Source organism: Lepisma saccharinum, chromosome 5 (assembly GCF_977018435.1).
Source record: "Lepisma saccharinum chromosome 5, izLepSacc3.1, whole genome shotgun sequence".
Taxonomy (NCBI): Eukaryota; Metazoa; Arthropoda; class Insecta; order Zygentoma; family Lepismatidae; genus Lepisma; species Lepisma saccharinum.
In genome coordinates, this window is record NC_139233.1 from 16,914,785 (window position 1) to 16,939,143 (window position 24,359).

At 37.0% G+C, this 24,359-nt stretch overlaps 1 protein-coding gene across 1 annotated transcript in view; it reads left to right on the forward strand.

Moving 5' to 3' along the window:
* Positions 1–1,687: 1,687 nt before the first annotated feature.
* LOC145987675 (SOSS complex subunit B homolog) overlaps positions 1,688–24,359 on the forward strand; it is a 31,149-nt gene continuing 8,477 nt past the window's right edge. Inside the window, exons 1-2 of the mRNA XM_083122209.1 lie at positions 1,688–1,765; positions 9,883–10,098. The gene's annotated coding sequence lies outside the window, so the exon portion shown is untranslated. The remainder of the gene's footprint in view (positions 1,766–9,882; positions 10,099–24,359) is intronic.

Consider the following 24,359-nt stretch of genomic DNA (forward strand, 5'->3'; position numbering starts at 1 on the left):
GACAAGGATTATATTGGGATCATACGGCTTTGATGAACTTGAAGGACGTATTTACGGGGTCCGGATACCCTCGCTCTCCCCACCCGAAAGACTTATTAAGTACGAAAATTAAATGAAAATATAGCCTACTCGTTTAGCATTTGTTGTAGAATTTCCTCTGAACTTATTGGAAGACAAGGATTATATTGGGATAATACGGCTTTGAAGGACAGGAAGGACGTATTTAGGGGGGGGGGGTCTAGGGATCATACGACTTTGAAAATGACATTACAAGGAAGATTTACGTTCACTACTACTCAAAATAATATGCATAAAATATTAATCAGAAACTAACTTCTCTCCAACTACATGTAACATCATTTTTGTTATTCGATAAGTATTCAATTATTCATCTACTTGACATTAATTTCATTGCCAGGGAACTTGTTTTATGTAAATTATTCCGATCATAACTACAGGTAAGCTAAGTAATGAATATTATATCTCTATTCTTATACAGTCTTTTTACCTATTCGTGTAATAATAATATAATATTAATTTATGTAGGCTACTGTAATTTGTATTAATTTGATTTAAGCATTATTATTATTATTATTCCTGAGACACCTGGTTCGGACCCCCCCCCCCCCAAAAAAACATATTTCTAGATGTACGTGCCTGGCTAGGTGCTATTTTGTCGTGTATCCACTTTTCATCGGAAATGATTTTTTTGACGTTATCGTGTTCCCTACATGTTAATGAGTCACGTTCCGAAGCGACGAATTTGGATGTCAAGTGTTGTGAGTGAATTATCAACAATAATAAAATGTTTGCGCAGTAGTGTATTCTGAACAGTGATGTGCGTCTACGCGTAAACAACAATAGTCTACACGTAGACTATTTTATACACGTAGATTACGTAATCTATGTAAACAACATGGCGAAAGGTGATAACTTAGCAAAGGGCGCCGTGGAATTAAAAGAAAATTATACTGGGTATCAGTTGCTGATGTGTGAAGAGAACTTTTCATACTCTTTCTTCCAAATTTAAACAATTTCTCAGCTAGGAAGAAACCTAATATAAGAAATATTCTAGTGTTTTATGGGAAAAAGACCACTCTTGCCTCACGACTGCCATCGGTTGTTTTTTAGCATACTATTTATCTTCTTTCATAGTTGATAATAGAAGAGAAGAAGTTTTGTTGTAAATAGGATTATTTTCATTTCGTTAGGAACTAATATAGTTGCAAATGTCACTTTCCCTTCATGAAACCCTTGAAATTTAATTTTAATACACTTTAGATTGTCTACGTAGTCTATGTAAACTACAACCCAATGTAATCTACGCGTAGATTACGTGTAGACAACGCATGTAGACGTAAACTTATAGTCTACGGCACATCACTGATTCTGAATACAACAATTCAAACAACTCTCTTGAAAAGTTAGTGCAGATGGACATTCGACAAAATAGTATTCAGCTGGCGACATAATGATGCACTGCAGACCAAATATGGCTAGTTGGATTATTTCGTACGGCAAAAGAGGAGTAGGAATGTCCTACGAAAGAAATGTGCCAACATGCCGTACAAAAGAGCTCAATGAATGAGGACCGATTTCGCTTCTCGTGTGTCTACCTTACACCCCTTTCGTTTATGTAAACTTTCCCCTGTTATGCGCATGCGACAATGCATTTCGTACAGGCATGGTATTGGTCAATTCTTCACTTCTACATTTCACTTTGTACTGTCGTCTTCTCAACATCAAGTTGTAGCGCGCAAAAAAGGTAGGGTTTGGTTCTGGTATCATTCTTATCGTTTATGTCTCAAAGTAACATAATTTAGACAGATTTTTAAAAATTCTATCGCAGCGAAATTGATTTTTATATTGATATTTAAGATATTGGAATGTTTAATAAAATAGTTAATGTAGTATGTAAAACCAAATAAAGAACAATGAATTGAAGCAAACGCAAAATGACCTCTTGAAATTGAAACGCAACAAGAAAGAAAACTGATTTGATGAGCAGCTCGCATATAACGATTTTGCATTGATGCCTTACAGCACGAAAGCGACTGGATTTATTGTACAACACTTAACATGCTATTCAAAACAAAATTCTACTACATTTATGATGACACGTATGCGAACTGAAAGTGAAGACTGTATTGGCTGTTATTTTCGCCAAAGTTCCAATTGTTTAATTCTGAATTCATCATAGTGTACAGGTCTTTTTTTTCACGTGGTTTGATTTTTAATTATGGTCCATGTTCCAGTTGTTTAATTCCTAACTAATCATGATACATTACATTTTTTATATGGTTTGATTTCTATTTATGCCTGTTTGCATATACTTCATAGTTTTGGTGATTACTTACTGTGTTTTCTGAACAATGTTTGTTTTTCCCCCTACCCTATTTATACTCCTCTTATGATTCTCTGTAAGCAGACATTCGTTTACTGTCTTCTTCAGTGTGGCAATCCTCCCGATAAGAAAATGTACTGTTTATGCTCTGAAATTCTGCTAAATGCTGCTAAATTGTGCTAGAATTTATGGTAAAAATCTGGGTACTACTTTACTATACCGGAGACACCTATCAATGATTTATTTCGCAATTTTTTACATTGCTAACGTACTATTCTGCATTGCGGAACATTTCTTTAGGTGAAATAATGAATTTCTAACGAACATAATGTCTATTTCTTACATTAACGAGTACTTACTGTTGTTCGTTATTTCCCACAAACCATCCACGGGTAGCCCCAAAAACCATTGACGTTAGCCCAAAAATTCACGATAGCCCCACAAACATCACAGGGACGAGGTATGCCTACTAGGTTAGGTCTGTTAGGTTAGGTTCCATTAGCACTCATTTCGTTCAATTTAGCATATACGGACAATACGAGAGGGTAATGTGCTCTCATGCAGAAAGCAAATGGCGGCAGCAGCAATAACGCGTCGGAAATAGATTTTCGTAGAAAACCACATGCATTCGCATTAAAATGGATCAAAACTACATTCCCGAACATCAACAACGCTACAGAAAATGATTTGCGTAAGTACTTTCTCCTGTAAATTTGAAGAAATCCGTCTCCGGTATAGTAAAGTGTTACCAAAATCTGATATTCCCCGGACACCTATAACTTCTTCGTTTTGTCAATTTTTGACATTTGTACTTCCCTATCTGCTTTGCGGAACATTCTTTAAGGTGTATTCACATTTTTCGTCCTGGAATCTGTGGAAAATTTAAACTAAAAAATTATTTTCGTTTGAAATTTTTGAGTCCAAATTTCCCAGAGATTCCGGACTCCGCCCTTGGGGTAATTGACCTACTGGCCCCAACCGCTAACGTGGCCCTGCCTCCGCTCCAGCTACCCGGCTTTATCTATAGAGTCCCTGTTAAAGGCATGTTAGAAATTGGCCGGAGTCACCTGCCCCCAAATGAGCCCCAAACTTTTAAATTTGAAGAAATCTGTTACATCACACAAATCACCTTCCAGATGTTAGACAGTGCTACAGGAACTTATTATCGTAAGTAGTTTCTTCTGTAAAAATGAAGAAATCTGTCCGGGGAATATCAGATTAGTACCAAATTTATTATTATTAATTATATTTTATAATTTTCTGATAACTGTGGCTTTTAAGTTAAAGTAAGTTTTTTTTAGTATTAAACTTGCGTTACTAATTATTCACTACAGCTATGTAATATCATTAATTTTCCCACAAAATTGTTTACAATGGCTCAAGAAACTAAATTGATTTAACATAGAACTTTAAGAAGTTTGTAATGATTTGACGACTAAGAACAACGGCCTGCTTGTCTTATTTGTGACCCCCGACTTTCTACCGATTTCCTGCTACACAATTTCTCCGCAAACTAAATCAGCCGGGATGAAGAAAGATTAAGAGGATGGACCGTGGCTATTTCCTCAAAACATATTTCTTTAAGTTAAATTTCCCTGTTCTAGGGACTTGTTTGCAGATTATGCTAGATTTTACCATTATGTCAAAAGCAGGGTGCTATGTGCCAACAAAGTTCAAATTGTCCTAGGTTTATCACCATTATGCAAGGGTTGGCATCGCTGGTCGTCTTGGATATGGACTGCTGCTGCCATCTACTTCATGTGCATGGAGTGCGAAAGGACATTTCATTGCTCTAATTGTTAGATGACATATAGCCATAGCCTAGGGCTCTTAGCATTAAGAACCGTTTGTTGTTAGGGCTCTTAGCATGAAAATAATGTCCCTAAATGCTTCAAACACCTGGTCATGTAATATATGGTCTGAAGCATGAAACCCCCTTTAAACCTCGCATGAAAATTGCAAAAAAGTCTTGTCGACTCTTAAAGTTTTAACTGTGGTAATTAGTTTTCTAAGCATCAAATTTACTCCCACAACCGTTTCCAGTCTTCTAAAGCACTTCCTAATACTCAAAGCTTGCAGAAAATCATTCAACATTCGGAACTATTGCCCAAAATAATTTGGCTCCGTTCAGTGGTCAAGGAAACACTGTTGTGCACACCAGAGTAGCTCAATGCCAATGTGACTGCCACACTTATTTACATGTTTATTCTACAGTTTTCTGTCCTGCATGCCAGCATAAAAGTTCAGCTAACACTAAAACCAGTGTGACTATATGCTAAAATAAATATTGCACATTTTGTCAATTCTCACTTATTTGTATAGGCAAATCCATTTCAATTAAGGCAGATTTGAGAAAATCTGTCAGGGTGATGTCACAGATATCCATGAAACTGAAATATATTATTCTAGATACAAAATTATGAGACACATATATTTTTGTTTCGCAATAAAAATTTTTTTGGCCATCTTAGGCTGCTTCAAAGTTTTGGGCCAAATTTTCACAAGTTTTGGCGCCAAAAATTGTAAACGGCTGTTTCTCAGGAGCTATTCAAGATATTTGGATTGTGTTTTTTTTATCTGAAAGTTTATTGAAAGCCTTTTGAAATGCATATACAACGAACTTTATTTACAGCTTTTGGGGTGTGCTATGAATGAAATTAAAAAAAAAAAGCCCCCTTTTGGACCCCCAAAATCTCGAATTTTCAAAATTTCAGGGCAGTTAACAGCAATACCTCAAGTTGAACATATATAAATTTCACGGGGTATATACCGTGCGTCCATTTCGATCTGCAGCCGAGAGATCGGGAGAAGCGTGGCAGGCGGCGCTGATGGAGATGCCGACATTTGCGGCCTGAAATGCCCGCTTATTTTTATGGACATATGCAGACATTTATATAAATATTGCAAAACGAGCACTAACCTGTGTTATAAGAGTATGGTTTTAATTTTAGTAGCTTAGTGACTGTATGTGCCCATGATTTTGACACGCCCACCTCTTGTGAAACATGGTGTAGAGGTTTGTTTGGAGAACGTTCTAACGCTGCATCAATATCATCGAGTTTTGCTTCGGTTAGAATCTGTCGTTTTTGCTTAGGTGTTTTAAAATTTAACGATACAGTTTCTCGTAATTTAAGGACAAGATGTCTAACCGTATCTCTGTGTTGAGTTGAAACGCATGAGAATTTCTGTACAAATTACCTACACACGTCTCGACACGAGTTTGTTTTCACGTATGTGTCATACATAAAAAATCTTTGTTCTAACGTGAATTTTGCGGCTGGCATTCCAATCGTCTCACTGACACGTCACACATACACACTACAATAACACAAACAAGTAACTGCAAGTAACCAAGAATAACACTCTTGCGCACAGTACGAAATTAACACGCTCTTGGTTTACATTGCTCGCCACTATATTTACATCTCTGTCTTCATCTAGTCGCGAAGGAACAAAAAACTCGAGCTCGGAGATTTCGGATTGCAAGGAAGCTCACGAAAACCATTCACTTTTATCGGTTTCGTCTGCAGTGTAATCCTGATACAGTGTTGCACATTCGAAACCTCCAAACGATTCCCATGGCCACAAAACTCTTTCAAGGATATAAACTTAAACAGGACGTTACTGGTCAAAACTATGATTAAAATGCTTTATTATCTGTGGCTCTTAACATCGTTTCTATAGCGTATTTATTTGTGTATATAAGAGCAGAACTTGGATGAATTACAGAAGAACTTTTGCGTGTTATAACACAGGTTAGTGCTCGTTTTGCAATATTTATATAAATGTCTGCATATGTCTATAAAAATAAGCGGGCATTACAGGCCGCAAATGTCGGCATCTCCGTCAGCGCCGCCCGCCACGCTTCTCCCGATCTCTCGGCTGCAGATTGAAATGGACGCACTGTATATGCCTGGTTGTAGTTTTACACAATATTTTAATAAGCACATTGACAAGCTGAAAACTTAAACGCAATCATAATATTGAATGAGACAAACCTTATTTCATCAGGCTATTATTGGTAAACAATATACAAATCATAAGAGTCTATAACCAAATAATTCATGTAATTGGTATATATCATCATATTGCTGATCATATTCAACATTTCTTATTTATAGAACATACTAGAAGTCATTTGTTTTTCATATTCACATGTTCATTTGTTTCTTTTCGTTTGAGACAAATTGCTGTTAATTCCTTCTGAGCTTTAGTTTTGAGTCATTAGGAAGATGTCTACAAGTGAAAAAGCAGTGTTTTCTGAGAAAAGAATAAGGTGACCTGATTTGAGAACAGACATAAAAAATGTGTATACCTCCGTACTGAGAATTATCATATTTGATATATAGAAAACACTAGTGGAAAAATAACTAGATGCACGTGCTACCATAACGAAAACTGTGTGCATTCAGATGATACAATTATTAACGAGCCGCGCAGGACTCTGCATTACTAAACGGTGTAAATCACATTAATTAAATACGTTACAGAATAAGTTAAACTAAAGGCATAAGCCTCGCGGGGATATCCCGCACAACCCTTTCAATTGATAGGTTAATTTAAACGGAATATTGTGACCAAATAGGGTCTAATAAAGTATTAGTGATGACCACGCAGGGTCTATTAGGATAAGGCGACCACGCAGGGTCGTTACACAGTTAAGCACCTTGCTACACGGCACAATTTATCAGCAGGGCATATTAAGTGCATTCAGACTGCAGAAGAATTTCAGACTGTTGTTCAGACATATACATCAGGTGTTACACTGATTTACATTCCATCTGCAGAGATTCAAACATTCCGTGATATGAAACACAAAGAGTGGGAACATGCAAAGGGCTATAATTTTCCTGATAGAATTAGGCAACACTAACATCAGTGCGTGATACCTTTGCAAAATATTCTGCAAGTTCTTTCTCCACTACACCCCCTTGGACAATCTGGAAGACTGCATGCCATCTCTAATACTGAAACTGCCTGTGTAGAAAAAGCTTTCATGGACAGAACTAACATATGACATGCCAGTACTGGGAGTTCACATCGCCTAGCTTGCATAAAAAATGTCTTACGTTTAAGTTTTGAGCTTGTCAATGTGCTTATTAAAATATTGTGTAAAACTACAACCAGGCATATATACCCCGTGAAATTTATATATGTTCAACTAGAGGTATTGCTGTAACTGCCCTAAAATTTTGAAAAATTTTTTAGGTGGCTTTTTCGAGATTTTGGGGGTTCAAAAGGGGGCTAATATTTTTAAAATTTCATTCATAGCACACCCCAAAAGCTGCATATAAAGTTCGTTGTATATGCATTTGAAAAGGCTTTCAATAAACTTTCAGATTAAAAAAACAGAATCCAAATATCTTTAATAGTTCCTGAGAAACAGCCATTTACAATTTTTGGCACAAAAACTTGTGAAAATTTGGCCCCAAACTTTGAAGCAGCCTAAGTCTGCAAAAAAAATTTTTTTTGCAATACAGAAAAATATGTGTCTCATAATTTTGTATCTAGAATAATATATTTCAGTTTCATGGATATCTGTGACATCACCCTGATATCCCTGCCTGTCTGCATTTGGAATAGGCCTATATTTTTCACTTAAGATTAAGCTTAAAGCCCGACTGGCCAAAAAATGAACTTGAGAAAACCCAGACTTTCTGCCTCCAGTTTAAGGAGAAAAAGCGGTGTTGCTACATGCCTGATTTTTGTCTAGTTGTACACGACACCTTTTCAACAACAAGCCTTCGTTCGCATTTCAGGGAGAGGCAGGGAAACGGAGACCCATCCCCTTGCTACGTGGCAGCAACCATTAGGCTTTACCGTGCTTGACCTTGTTGAGGGTGCCACACGTTTTGAAAACGAATCTAAACGAAAAATTTGGCAACGCAGAATACCACGAGAATTTTCCCTCACCACGGCAACTGGACCAGTCCGATTGGTTCAGCGGTTCATGTGACCCTCCCTGGCTTTCGACGGAAAAGACAAAAATAGAATTTTCAAGTTCCTTCTTTCACCGAACAGGCTTTAGCTGAAACTTTACTTTCCTGTGCTAAGGATGAGCAAAAGTTGAATGTAACGATTACAAAATTTCATTAAATTCCTATGTTAGTTGTCGTGCTTGTGTTTTGTTGATTTTCATTCGTTATGCAGTGTTTTAACCTTCGGAACCCAAGAAATACCCATGAACAAAGCTCATCTGATCTAATTTTTTTCTTTAAACTTTTTTGCATTGTTTTACGAAGAAAATTGTAATGTTTCATGGCGCTATCCGTGACTGGTTTTTGGAGCTATCCGTCCCGGAATCGGTGGGAAATTTAAACAAAAGAATTAATTTCGTTTGAAATTTTTGAGTCCAAATTTCCCACCAATTCTGGGCTCCGTCCCTGGGTTAATTGACCTACCACGGCCCCGCCTCCACTCCGGCTACCCGGCTTTCTCTATAGAGTCCCTGTTAAAGGCATGTTAGAAATTGGCTGGAGTCACCTGCCCCCAAATGAGCCCCAAACTTTTAAATTTGAAGAAATCCGTTTCCAGGATACGGAAAACTTACCTGAATTTCACCACGCATCCACGACATGTCATATTAGGCATATACCCACAGCCCATTCCTTCTAACGAGTAGCTTACATTCACTGCCTCATTTTCGACATTCCTTTCCTTTCTTCACAATCCCGTGTTCAATTAAATTAAAAAATCCAATGGATCTTCCACACCCGGTACGAATTTCACCACACATCCATGACACGTCATGTTTCTAACTTTCATTGCAAACACAGACAGTTCGAAACACTGGATACCCAATGAACATGGACAAAACACAATCACGACGCGTGATATGTACGAAGGTGTACGTGCCAAAGGCTATTGTCAGTCGGAGAATTAATTTTCAACAAAGAACATGAATTTCCGCTATGAAACAATCCCACTTCACACAAAACACCTTCCAGATGTTAGGCAATGCTACAGGAAGTATTACCGTAAGTAGTTTGTTGTGTAAAAATGAAGTAATCTGTCCGATGAATAGTAAATTAGTACCAAAATTGGTTTAGAAAAAAAAATGCGTAGCCCCACACACCATTCCCGCATAGCCCCACAAACCATTGACACATAGCCCAACAAACCATTTGCGGAAACGTACCTTCTTCAGTTACAAAAACACGTGTTTGGAAACACTGACCAGGATTATGTCATCACACACAGGCAACATCCGGCTTGAAGGAAATGGATGCAACAGCTTTCGTGCATAGGTCACACATTTATATCGAAAAATACATGATTTACTGGCAAAATTCAATGAACGATGCGAGAAATCACTTCCCCGAACTTCCACAAGTCTAAAGAAACTGCATTCGGTAAGTAATTTCTCCTGTAAATTTTAAGAAATCCGTTTTCCAGATACGGAAAGTTTACCCAAATGAGGACTGACTACTAAAAAACTTATATGTAACCAACCCAACCCCTCAACCCCTTTTTGAAAATGCTGTACATGCCACTGCTCGTGGTACCCAATACATTCTAATATTACTTTTTTGTTGCAGGTCACAGTTAATGGTTAGGTCCCATTTGATGATGGAAAGTGTTGAACATCTGCTCCAAGTATCTGCTTTCAGGATGGTTCTACAGTACTCATACTCCATGAATCTTCCTGTCTGTGTCACTGAACAAAGAGGAAAGGGTACCTTGTGACACCTTCTACAGAAGCAGCATTTCAGGCAAAATGTTCAACTTTTCCAGCTTCAAACTTTTGGACTGAGGTGCGTACATTTCTATAGGCACTTGTTCTTGTAAAAGAGACCAATATTCAAGGAAAATATATATATTTTTTGTAGAAAAAGTATTTGTACATCAGTCCTCGTTTCCGCTTAACCTCTTTGGACAGGAGTCTCTTCCACTTGTAAGTTCTGTAGTATGAGAGATTTTCAACTACATGCTTTTGAAATGTGCAGTTTTGCACAAAAAAAAGCCATTTACTGACTATTCAGTATTACTGTAGACAGTTGCTTTCTTTCCTCAAAGTATTGCACTATAGTGGAAAAGAAAATTTTAGTATCCTGTTCCCTGTTAAATTTTCCTATTTAAGGCGAGAAGATACAATTACGTACCAATTGTGCATTTATTTCAGTATCGCCCGAATGGGCACTGCTACTAAAACAAACCTTGGGTGTATCCAAGAGTATGAATTTCTGTTTATGTTGCAAGTGCAAACATTTTGTTATGTTGTTTATTAAGCTGGACACGATGTTTGAAAAATATGATGAATAAGAATTTTCGAAATCCCATGTATTCCTTATGGGAAATCAACTTCAACATCAAGTTACGGCTAATCAAATGGAAGTTTCGACTTTTCCGTTGGTGAAATTCATCTTCAAACTGCCCTCTTCCCGTTGACATCGTTTTCAATTCCATCGGAAGTTTTATATTCACAAGAGAATGAATCAAATCATACTTCCATATGATCAATGCTTTTTCCCTTGCCTCCTGGCAGTGTTGCCAAACCTGATGGGCATAAAAGAACTAAATTTCACCTTAAATGGAATTAAAACTGACTCTCATGGAGCTAGATTTACAATGGCTGGATAAAGTGCCTTCTAGGGTAATGTTAGTTGTCAAAGGGGTGGGAGCACTGCTATTATCGTTAACTCTAAATTGATGGCAATTTATTCTTAGCTTTCAACATCTAGATCCGGCGGCATCGCCCATCTCAATAATCCACCGATGGTGGTATGAAATAGAAAGTAAAGAATTCCCTGACGACAATATTATGTCAATTTCACATATAACATTGAGCTATAAAGAAGTAGCTGGGGAGATAAGAGAGAGTGGGGCAACGCAGCCAATATCACATCACGTGCAAAATGTATAATTATGATGAGAGGTGGTCTATGTGGGTCGGAACCAGAGATGGCATCATAGTGGAGCACGGGGGGTGGGCATCCCAGTTCACAGCTGAATGAATGCACGAAAGATTGATTGATTTAGTTTATTTTACTTCACGTTTTGTGTGCCTCTTGGCTAATTTGTGAAGATGGGGATGAGTGATGAAATTGATGAATGGACATTTGCAAACAACCAAGCCCGAGCGGGATTCGAACCTGGGACCCTTGGTGTCGCAGCACGATGTGCTAACCACTCGGCCACAGGGTGGCTCCAAGAGAGCTAATTTGGCACACTGCCATGGACGGAAGGGCTTGGGAAGACTCCCGTGGAAATTGTATCGCATGCCCTTAAAGAGAATAAATTTATGAGAATTTAATGGTTTTAAAATTAAGTACTCTTAGGAACCTATTGTTGCTCATCATGATAGGTACTCATAAGTATCTTGGTGTAGCAGTAAGCTAAGTAAATGTTGTTTTATTGTAGATACCACTGGCTTACACAGAGAGGAAGCTGATGGAGCTACAGCCCCTCCCGAAATTTTAAAATAATCAAAATTTTCAAACTAAAATATGTCAAGAACTAACTAACTCTCTAGCCTTCTTAAACCTGAAGGTTCATGGCTGCAGCAACACAGGCCTTCCATCTGTCCCTATCTTGAGCAAGATCTATATACTCTTTTCCATCCCTACCGATTTCCTTTAGGTCTATCTCAACGTTGTCCCTCCATCTTCGTCTTGGTCTTCCTACAGGTCTCTTACCATCAGGTTTCCCAACAAGAATCCTGTAAACTCCTCTTTCCTCTCCCATTCGTGCCACATGGCCTGCCCACCTAAGTCTTCTTGATTTAATTATTCTAATAATATCGGGACATGAATACAAATTATGTAGTTCTAAATGATGTAACCTTCTCCACTCACCTGTCTCCTCATCCCTTTTAGGTCCAAATATTTTCCTAAGGATCTTATTTTCAAATACTCTGAATTTATGTTCCTGTTTAATGTAAGGGACCAAGTTTCACACCCATATAATACTACAGGCAGAATTACTGTTTTGCATATTTTAACTTTGTTTCTTAGATATTAAACGAGAAGACAAAAGTTTATGAAGAGAAAAGTAATGTGCATTTCCTGAATTAAGCCTACTTTTTATTTCCTCTTTAATATAATTTTCACTTGTTAATATTACTCCTAAGTATTTGAATTTGGAAACTGGTTCAAACGAGTTGTTATCAATAATTAGATTTTGATTATTACCTAACACTTGGTTTCGGCCTGTAAGCATATCTCTTTGTTAACTTCCAAACCTATCTGTTTAGCAGTTTTGAAAAATATTTTAGCATTATTCTTAATTGTATTTATATCATCTGCATATGCTAACAACTGAGTCACACCATTTAATTTTAGTCCTTCGTTAGTTTCTTTTACCTTCCTAACATCATATTCTAAGGCAAAATTAAAGAGCAATGGAGATAATGCATCTCCTTGTTTTAACCCATCATGAATTGTAAATTTGTCAGACACATTAATACCCACACGAACTTTATTTTCTGTTTCAATGGTGCATACTTTTATCATACTAACAAGCTTCTTAGGTATTCCAAACTCTACTAATATATTATATAATTTATCTCTTTTGACCGAATCATATGCTTTTTTGAAATCAATGAATAGCTGATGGACATTTTAATTATATTCCCACTTTTTTTCAAGTGTCTGTCTAATGTGAAAAATCTGATCTGTAGTTGATCTGTTACGTTTAAATCCACATTGATAATCACCTATGTCAAGAACTAGAAAACATTAAAAGTATAAATGCAAATCCCCCTTAAAATGACTTCCGATTACCATTTTTGAGTTTGAGTACACTTTTAATGCAGAGAAAAGCTCCAAATATACGAAATATTTTATTGTGTATCCCACCTTCCTCAAACGAGGCTATGCACTATTCACATTTACTATAAATAATAAAAATATGAGCAATTATTAAATAGAACATACCTTAGGAACTAATGTTTGTGTAGCGCTGTCATTCTGCACTGAAGTACCACTTATCAATCGCAGCTGCTGGGTCAAACTCTGACAAGGAAGGTCCATTTACAGAAACTCTGAGCAAATCATCTAGTGTCTCAGTCTTCAGAGAGTTCCTGTAAGTAGTCTTAAGTCTGTTGTGACAGCTGAAACCTCTCTCACACGATGCTGTGTTCACTGGTAGAACAGCACAAAATGTCAAAATCTGGAGCAAATTGGGGAATCTTGCTGAACACTCCTCACTGTGAATCTTCTCTAGCGTCTGATTCAAAGTCAGAGAAGGAAACAAAAGTTTGTATTCTGCCCACTCTGCTAACAGAACATCCATTTTCTCATTATAAAGGCTCGGGTTCAAGTACATGTAGAGCTTCTTTATTTCTTCTATCCCAAACTGAAGAGTATTTTCTTTGGGAGGCCAACCCAAGGTGTCGAAAACATGCAGAGATGCAATCACATCTGTTGATATAGATTGCAATCTTTCTGTGATGTACACCTTCGCATTGTTAATTAAGTTTCCTCTCACAGTCTGAAACTCTTGCTCTCCATTTTGAATGTTTGTGAGCTGCACATCCCTGATCTGCCCTGAAATGGATACATGGTCCAAGAAATCTTGTTCGCTTGGTCCAACGTTAGATTCTAGGTCAGCCAAAACTGAAATACAGTGTTCAATTCTTATTGTCAGAGATGAAATCAAAAGATTCTTATTTTGTAGTGCCACGCTTAAAGGGTTCAATTTCCTGTAGAAATCCAAAATGAAGTACAGAAGCTTAACAAATTTGAATTGCTTCAAACTTTTCAGCAAACCCTTAGCTTTAGCGCCATCATTGTCTTTTCCATGGGCCACCTGTTCAAGATGGGTCACAACAGCTTTCCATGATTGCAAGAGAGCTCTTAAAGCACTTTCTTTGCTGGCTAACCACCTAACAGTGTGGATATCACTCAGTTTTAGAATTTCGTCTCCAATAACTTCTGCCATTTCTCTCAAGAGGTGAAGTCTTTTAGCAGAGCCATGATAAAACTGAAAAATATCCCTAATCACAGAATCAAATGCTCTTAAGATATTCAACTTCACCACACGCATCCAACACAGCTAACTGCAAACGGTGTGCAAGGCAGTGAATATTTATCATTTTATTACAAATAGCTTTCATTTGCACAGCCAATCCTGATTTGTGCCTGACCATATTTGCTGCACCATCAGTACCCAAGCCTACGATGTAACACTTGTTTCTGTATTTATTTGGACCTATTGCCTTATCTAAATAATCAGTTACGGCAGTGAAGTAACCAGCAGAAGTAGAGTTCGGGAGCTCTATTACTCCTAAAATGTCCTCTTTGATGTGACCATCATTTGCATCCACGTATCGAACATACACATTTGCATGTTCGACTGATGATCTATCTGTGGATCCATCAATCAGAAGGCTGATGTATGTACTTTTCTTTATTTTCTCCACTAGATCTAACTTCAAAGTTTCAGCTATGAAATGAATAAATTATCTGCATTGCTTTTCATTGCCATACTTAGGTAGAACACTCACACTTAATTTTCCTGCCAAACACAGTAGATCTACAAAGTCTTTAAATGGTTTCTCATGTTTAGCTACATAGTATGCTACATTAAATAAATTTGTAAGATGAGAAAACATCTGGTGATCCATTTTTTTAATGCATTTTGCCATCTGTGTTTCTGTCTGGCATTCTTTTGCCTTTGCACTGGCAACATTTTCAGTGTGGACTTTACTCTGCCTATGCTTTAAAAAGGACTCCTTTTTAAAAGGTAAAGAAACCCCATTGACCCATTTTTTATCAACGTTACTTGTAGGCACCTGTTTACAATATTTGCAAGATGTGAGATTTGTTGCTTCGTCATACAACAACCACTCTTTATTAAATTTCCTTTAACTGGAAATGACACTGAATCGCTATCACATTTCCTTTTACCACTTTTAGCACAGCTGGGAGATGAGGTAAGCTGAACACTGCTACTAGCTGATTTTGATACATCACCCATAACGAAAAAGGATCGTATGTTTGTTTGCTTCTTCTCCATAGCAGTAATTGTACTAAATAAAACTCATTCTCTGGAACAACTTCACTCACAGGCAACTACCACCGAAACAAAAAGAACGAGGTAAACAGAATGAACATTACTACCACGTCAACTAACGCTCACGAGTGCATTTATTGCATTCTTTGGTCAACAAGACTGGACACTGAAGCGCACGAGAGCAGTTCACAACGGTGAAAACTGAGTTTTTTCCACGCACAAGCAAGGAGCCACAGTCTGCTCCACTCTACCCCTCAAGTCCACGTGGTACACGATGCGTATTCTGTTCGCCACATCTTCGCCACACCTCACTCACCCCTCTTGCTGCCAAAATCTCAACGCGTATCTCCGTTGACAGTCGAAACGTTGCCACATCTTTTCGCGCTTCTCGGGTGTCAGCAGCCAGCCCTCCTCTGGCTATGGTCACTGCATCGCCCAGCGATGAAGACAGGTCCGTGAGTAGTAGGTGAGGAGGCTGGCTAAAGAAAGAGGGTGCCATAGAATGTTTTTTTTTTTTTTTTATGGCAGCAAAAGCATCAACATCAATGTATAAAGTATGTATTTCACACACCACACACATAATCTTATTCAAATCACAGAACTTTGCGTTTTAGAGCAGTGCAGGCTGGCACTGGAACAAGATAACTTTAAATTGGCGCAGTCATTTGTTTTAAGGGAATAATATTGTTTTTGTTTTAAAAAATGTGCCCTGCCCTGCGGAATAATTTACTTAACATCCTTCTGGAAAAAAATCGGAAAAAAAAGCACCTGCAGAAGGCGGAAATCCGCGATAATAAACAATTAAAGAAAGTCGCTATGCTACATTCTCTTTCACTTATAATAAACACAAGTACGTTAAAATAATAATATTTTTTAAAATTATTCTTAAAATCTATGTAATTAAACATATTTTGGCTGACACATTTTAAAAAAGTAACATCCGTGAATTACTTTTTCAGTGTATAATAATAATATACGTATTTAATAATTTTATTTCTGTTCAGTAGACTTTTCATAGTCTTTGTTCTTGGACGACGTTAATAAACGTTTCTGTTATTTTTATTCAACCGCGATGATGTGGATGTGCGGTGATATAAAGTTATGAAGGCCGGTATCTGAACCCAGAAACTCTGGCATCGTAGCACACTGTACTAACGACTTCGCCAAGAAGGTCGGTGGAAGGTAGCATTTTGAGCAAAGAAGAAATTAAGTTATAGCTAAATATTATATATATATATATTTCATATAAGATATGATGGTGGCACCGAGGTACATAGTGCTTCGGATCCCACTTTAAACTGTAGGTCCAGTCCCGATTAACCTACTGTGCACTTAAAACTCCAAATCAATATCAATCAATTTAATATATGAACCAGCGTGTAGTGCATCTCCACTTAGTGTTGCCCACAAGATGAGACTTTGGCCTGTCTCGTCTCATGGAAATGCTGTCTCGTCTCGAATTTTTAAAAGCCTGTCCCGTCTCGTCCCGTGGGCAACACTATCTCCACTGCATATCGAATTAGGGATCCAGTTTACAAGGGGATTATATTCTGTACTCTTCACTGTTAAAAATGTTAATCCACTGAGAAACCAGCCGGCAACATGGCAGATTGGTTGGCATATCGCGCTACAATGCCACGGGTTCCAGGTTCAAATCCTAACATGGGCATGGATGTTCGTGAGTGTCCATACAATTCCATCATATCACCATTCATCCCCATCTTCGCAAATTAGCCAAAAGTGTCACAAAAAGCAAAGTAAAATGAAGCAAATCAATTAATCAAACCAATGAGAAACCAAAGTTTTCTATTTTGGAATCTCTCTCATTGAACTGGGCCTCCTCCAGGACGTAGTGATTACGTCACTTTGAAATCAAGGGGAGCAGAATTCCTTACCCGGTGGGGGTACAATGTAGTTCGAATCCCACTTTAAGCTGTAGGTTCAACCCCGATTAGACTTTTTGGCCATAAAGTGAACTTTATAAAAACAACATTTCGTTGAACTTGATATTGGTTTACATTTTTTACATGTAAGTTTGAATATGTATAATAATAATGATTATAATTAATAGACGTAATGAAAGCCGAAATGAACATTTTGCTACGATTGGAAAAAAAAAACAGAAAGAAAAAAGCAGTTGAACGAACCAGGGAAGAACGCCCGGCTCCCTCCTCTGTTTAAGTAGGGGAGAAGTGAGTGGTCGGACGCTTCGCAACTCTTAACTAGCCTTTCTTTGTCTGTGCGTTCTGCACCCCAAGATTTATAGTTGTGGTTTTGCCTCCGATGGGGGACACGGAGGTCCGATTAGTCAAGAAAAAATATGTGATGAACTGAAGGTTTCTGATAATTTACTTAGGAACTTAGTGAAAGAACAAAGAATCCTGCCTGATTTAACAAAGAGAATGAATAGGAAACTGGAGCTGACAATACCAACTGGTCATGGGTACCTAATAAATCAAACCTTTTGCAACGAAATTTCGCAGATTTTCAATTGTCATACCTTGTAATTTCAATTTATGGTAAGTCAAGTATTAAAACCTTGTGTTACTATATTTTCTGAGCCTTTATTTAACCCAAATTTAAAAGAGAAAAAGAAAAGACTTCATTATTTTAAGTATGAGATATATTTTAACCTTACTTTGCAACGTCAGAAATTAGGTGACATACGTTACCTCATATTGACCAAAACGAGTTGAATCTAAAAGTTGAGATTTTTACTGTGAGTTAGGTTCATGCAGGGCTTCCTATGTGCCAAATTTCAGAATTTTTAAAGGGGACCCATCTGAGATATTTAATCCCAAAAACTGTCAAAATTTAATGAACGGACATGTTTGAGCCCATGCTGTAAGAAAGGGGTGCATTTTACAACCGCCTTTCGGGGCTGAACTCCTACCAGAACTGGGCCCATAAGAGGTCCCCAATACTCGGTCGAACAGTAACCAGATTTGCAGTAGTCAAAATTTGAGTAACACACAATTCAAGATAACTACACATTTATTCAAATTAATCGGTGGCTTAGTTACATATTGTTGGTTTAGTTACTGAATATACTATTTCACATGGTCACACATTCAGTGGGAGCGTGCATGAGAGAGAGACAGTAGTTCCTTTCTTCAAAATGGTAATATGAAAGTTAAATCAAATTAAACTTCTTTTGGAATGATCACTTAATCAATTACCAATTTATACACTTATGCACGCACAAAGAAATAAAGATCAAACCAATAATACTTAACTGAAAACTAGACTGGGGATTGAAGACAAGGCGACTCTCTCTCTCCCATGGCTGCCGATAGACAAGAGCAGTTATCGTCCTGCACGTACTCCTCCACTCTTCCACCAATCAGCGCCCTTCAATGACATCACTGTTGACGTACATTCACTGTTGCCAAGCCTTTTCTTCATAATCGCACACTTACACAAATCAAAAAACAAGATTATGTGATCGAGGGTTTATAAACTTCCCCCCCTGCGATCAAAATAAACTTATGAAGATCACTTTTTTTTTTTTTTTTTTTTTTTTTTTGTTGTTCCTTAGAAATCGCGTTGGTGTAGTTTCACAGGATTTTCCCCTTGATCAGAAGATGAAGTTTGTCTAGACATTCTCTGGGTTATATCCTGCGAAATATACAAAGAAACCAACCAATATCTGACTTCTTACATAAATTAAAACTATCATGTCTCCCTTGTTTTTTTTTGTTTTTTTTTTCATGATAACTGCAGTCATTTTATAACATTAAATATAGTTTTACACAAACATGACTTATCAATGGGTGAATTTTACAGTTTATTTACAACCTTGTAAGTTTAGTTTTGTCTTTCGACTAACTATTACATTTCATCACAATTCTTATGATTTTTAATTCTTATGAATTTTGAATTCTTATGAATTTTTAATTGTTATGAATTTATTCATATATATATTACTTAAACGTTACAGCCGATAGCTTGCCATACACAAAATGATTATGTTTACAAACAAGACAAGGACATAACAGTATTGATGAAAGAAAGACGAATGATTTTCTTACAAACTAATGTTCTATCGGCAGCGTTTTCCCTTTCATTGACCTTATGGTATCTGCACTCTGGGCAGATAACGCTTGAGCAAGGTCACGTGACACCTGCGTTGAACAGAGGGATTTTGCTCGTGTTGCAGCAACACGCTAGATGGAGTGAGATAGCGAGCAATACGAAAAGGTCCCTCATAAGGAAAACTGAGGCTTTTCGTTGTGTGGTCTTTTAAGGACGAGATAACCTGCCTTTTGGCAAGAACAAGATCTCCTACTACAAAGGGAATATTGGCAAATCTTTTCTTGTAAAGCTTATTTCGCTTATCCCAATGTTTGTGCAAACAGGCTATTGCATTTTCCCATTCCTCTTTTAATTGATCTGGAGCAAGGGAATGTTCATTTAAAGTTAATTGCCATTTTATTTCTAGTGGATCATAGAAGTTTCTGCCCGTAAATAGCAAAGCTGGACTGTTATCAATTGCTGAATTGTATGAACAATTAATTGAATATTGAATTTCTTTTAACCCATCCATCCAATGATTTTATTGCTTAGAAAATAAGGTTCTCAAAGCTCCATTTAAAGTTTTGATATACCTTTCAGCTAAGTTACTTTGTGGATTGTACGGAGAACAAGTAATGTGTTTGATGCCTAAATTGAACAAAAAGGAGGTGAAATATTGAGAAACAAAATAGGAAGCGTTATCAGAAACAACTTCCATACAAATCCCCGTATCTAACAATACATTATATAAATGTTTCACAATTATTTTAGATGAAAGTTGCCTTAGTGGCTACAAACGAACAAATTTTGACATAGCATCTACAATTATAAGTATATATTGATAACCTTTAGATGTTGATAGGGGGCCGACGATGTCTATGTAATACCTTTGACCTACTTTATTTACTATTTCAGAGGAAAGAGCATTGACTGGTCTTAAATGTCTTTCCTTAGCCTTTTGACAAACATCACAACTCTGACAAAAGGCCTTAACATCTTTGGACATCCCGTCCCACGTGAAATGACGTTGAAGACGTTTAAGAGTTTTCTGCCAATTTCCATGTGCACCACAATATATATTACTATGGAAATAATCCATTAAGTTATTTCTTAAATGTTGCGGTACGCATATTCTGTAAGGCATTCCTTTAGCTCTAGTTTTTCTATACAATACGTCCTTCATTAACTTGTACTTATAACTCGGTACTTTATTCGTACAGTTGGTAATTATCTCACTCAATTGTGAGTCTTTGGCTTGTTCGTCAGGTAATACATGAGAATATATAGGGTGAGACCACATTGACAGATTTAAACTTTGTAATTCATCTTCATCCAATTCTTCAGTATGAAAAATTTTACTGTCGAATATTCTAGATAAGATGTCTGAAGACACATTATCTTTGGCAGTAATATGTTGAATTTCGAACTTAAAGGTTGAGAGTTTTTCTAAATAGCGTGCGTATTTAGTAAATTTCTTTGAACGTCTTATCATCCAAGTCACACTTAAACAGTCCATTTGAATGATAAATGGTTGTGCTTTCAAGTAATATGAAAATTTATCGAGTGCTAACATTAAACTATATAATTCTATGTCATAAATGGTTTTAGATTTTTCATTTTCTTTTAGTCTTCTTGAGTGGAAAGAGACTGGTCTTAAGTTACCTGTCTCGTCTTCCTGTAACAGAATTGCACCATAGCCAGACAGACTGCCATCAGCTTGAACAACAAATCATTTATTCATGTCTGGTAATTTTAACACTACATTTTCCTGAAACAACCTTTTAACGTGATCTAATGCCTTTTGTTGGCAAGCCCCCCATACAAATTTTACATTTTTTCTTTTCAACTCGTTTAAAGGACAAATTATTTCTTGGAATTGGGGTATATATCTCGAAAAATAAGTAAGGAACCCTACCAATTTCATCAATCCTTGCAGATTTTTAGGGGGATTTAATTGCTTAATTGCTTCGACTCGTTCTGGGTCCATTATTAAATTTCCATTCTTAATAATAAAGCCCAAGAATTTAATTTCTTCCTTAAGAAACTGTGACTTACTAGGAGAAATGGTAACCCCAAATTTTCTCATTCGGTCTAACACTATTTTCAAATGTTCAAGGTGAGAGGCTTTATCTTTTGAAAATATAATTAAATCGTCACAATACCAATAAAGAAAGTTTCCTTTTAGATCTCCAAAGATCATTTGCATTGCTCTAGCTAGAGCCGCTGGACCAATCGTCAATCCGAAGGGAATGGTACGAAATTGATATTGATTGTCTTGTGTAACGAAGGCTGTTACTTTACGGCTCTCTTCGTCTAACAAGATTTGATGAAAAGCCTTTTTGCAATCCAAAACCGAATAAATATTTCCTTGACTCAAAATTGATAAACTTTCTTCTAGGTTACTAGGAGGAAACCCATCAAACATTATATGTTCATTCGTCTTAGAATAATTAACAACTAAGCGTTTAGATTTGCTTTTCTGATCGACCAAGAAACAAGGTGCAGCATAACTACTATTCGATGGTTCAATTACATTTTGTTCTAACAAATCTTTAATTATAGCGTTTACTTCTTTCCTTCTGTCAGGGGACGAAGCATAGGGAGCTGTGCGAACAGGTGTTTGATCTTTCATTTTTATAGTGTATACAAAATCCTTAATTAACCCTATCTTATCAGTTATTACATCACTATAAGTTCGTTTTAACTCACCGATTCTTTGAGTGTACACATCATCGCGAGGATCGATTGAAGTTGCTAAAGCATTCATTGTTGAAGGCTGAGTAGTCTTCTTTTTCCAGCTTCTTCGGTTCCATCTCTGAAATGAAGTTTGGGGACGCATCTGTCTTCCTGCAGTTGACTCCAACGAAGTGGACGTTTCCGGAAAGGAAATTTTCACCTGTCCCTGTGAAGAATTTTCCTGCGAAACATGAGTGGTATTAATTAAACTATCACAGTTCCACACTATAGGCAAAATGTCTGGCACGTTCTCGAAACGAACTATTCCTTGATTCATATCCAAAATTGCTTTAGTTCGTATCTGAAATTTTACACCAAGAATAGCATCTACGGGTAAATTTTCCACTACATAAAAGTTCACTGGCCAAGTTAACTTTCCTAGGCGAACTATCACAGTAACTTGCTTATTAACTTGTAACATAGAGCTGTTACCGGTCATCACTTGACAGTTTTGAGTAACAATCTTTATTGCTCTTTTAGCTTCGAGAAGTTGCAAAGTTGTACTTTTAATTAAGTTATCAGTTGATCCCGTGTCTAAACATATATTTACTGGTAAATGTTGTAAATAACCGTTTACAAACACTGCTTTGATACTGTTCGTACTTACGGTATTTGAAGAAGAAAACATCACCTGAGAAGTTGAGGGCATCTGTGAACGATCCTTCGCTCGGAATTTAGAATAAGACTGGTTCCTGTAAGTACTAAAAGAAGCATTTTTTTCTTTCTTAGTTCCCAGTAATTCCATTTTTCTCTTCTCTCCACCATAAAAATCTTGAGTGAGACGGCTATGTTGATGAAAAAAGAGTTAGCTTCTTTTTCAACATTTTTAGTGTGGTAATCGGTTCTTGAAACATTAGCTGTCTTGAAATGTGTGGTAAAAGTCTCTCCACTAACATGCTCGCGAATATTTCTTCTAACGTTGTCACTGGCAAAATTAGTGCGGCACGCATTCTACTGTCAAGGAATTCCACTATATCCTCATTCTTATCTTGCACTCTTAATACATATTTAGTGATCAGTCTTTCGCGACTCAAAGAATTTACAAATTTATTCACGAAATTATCACAGACTTGCTCCCAAGAATAACCTTTATAAATATTTTCTATCCATAATTTACTCATACTATCAGGCAATTTACTCATTACAGCCAACATGATATCCCTTAGGGGATACAGCCTCTTTTCTATTATTAATTGTACATTATACAAAAATTCAAAGATACTTTCTGCTGTGTCATCTTTCACAACGGGGACTACTTGTATTAATTGCAACAACGTTTGCTGTGCTAAATTTCTAGACAATTTATTTAGGGCACTCCCTGTAAAAACTGTAGGACCCAATTCCTCATCACTAGAACTGGAGCCACTGAAAGACATTAAATTTTAAGCGGGCCGTCTTATCAACCCACAACGGCTTACGAGGAAGCCTCGAACAAGTCTGCTGTACCTGACCTTCCCTTTGCTGGGTTGCCAAGTTTAACGGAGAAGTTTGCATTTCTCTCGTTAGTGCTACGTGTCCATGTCTTGTTGAAGAAATTGGAGGAATATACACAGTTGATTCTGAATCAATTGGCAAGAGTGGATCTGGTAGTCCAGTTACATCTATAGTATCAAGAGGGTTTAATGCAAAAGCCATTTTTGACCGTAGTTCCATTTCACTGATAAAGCTTTGTTATTTCTTATCTACTCACGACCAGGAAATGGGGAAACAAAACTGAATACCTCTGTTGGCTACTAAACATGTGACTCAACACGCTTCATTTCCATATTCAGCGGAATCATTTACCCAAGCCGTAACAAGCATTGTGTCAAATTTTGAGTACTGAAAATAAAGGTGGTGTTTTTTTGTTTTTTTTACCCTGTAACTGAGCATTAAGAACCATGCTCTGACTTACAACCGCCTTTCGGGGCTAAACTCCTACCAGAACTGGGCCCATAAGAGGTCCCCAATACTCGGTCGAACAGTAACCAGATTTGCAGTAGTCAAAATTTGAGTAACACACAATTCAAGATAACTACACATTTATTCAAATTAATCGGTGGCTTAGTTACATATTGTTGGTTTAGTTAAGGAATATACTATTTCACATGGTCACACATTCAGTGGGAGCGTGCATGAGAGAGAGACAGTAGTTCCTTTCTTCAAAATGGTAATATGAAAGTTAAATCAAATTAAACTTCTTTTGGAATGATCACTTAATCAATTACCAATTTATACACTTATGCACGCACAAAAAAATAAAGATCAAACCAATAATACTTAACTGAAAACTAGACTGGGGATTGAAGACAAGGCGACTCTCTCTCTCTCT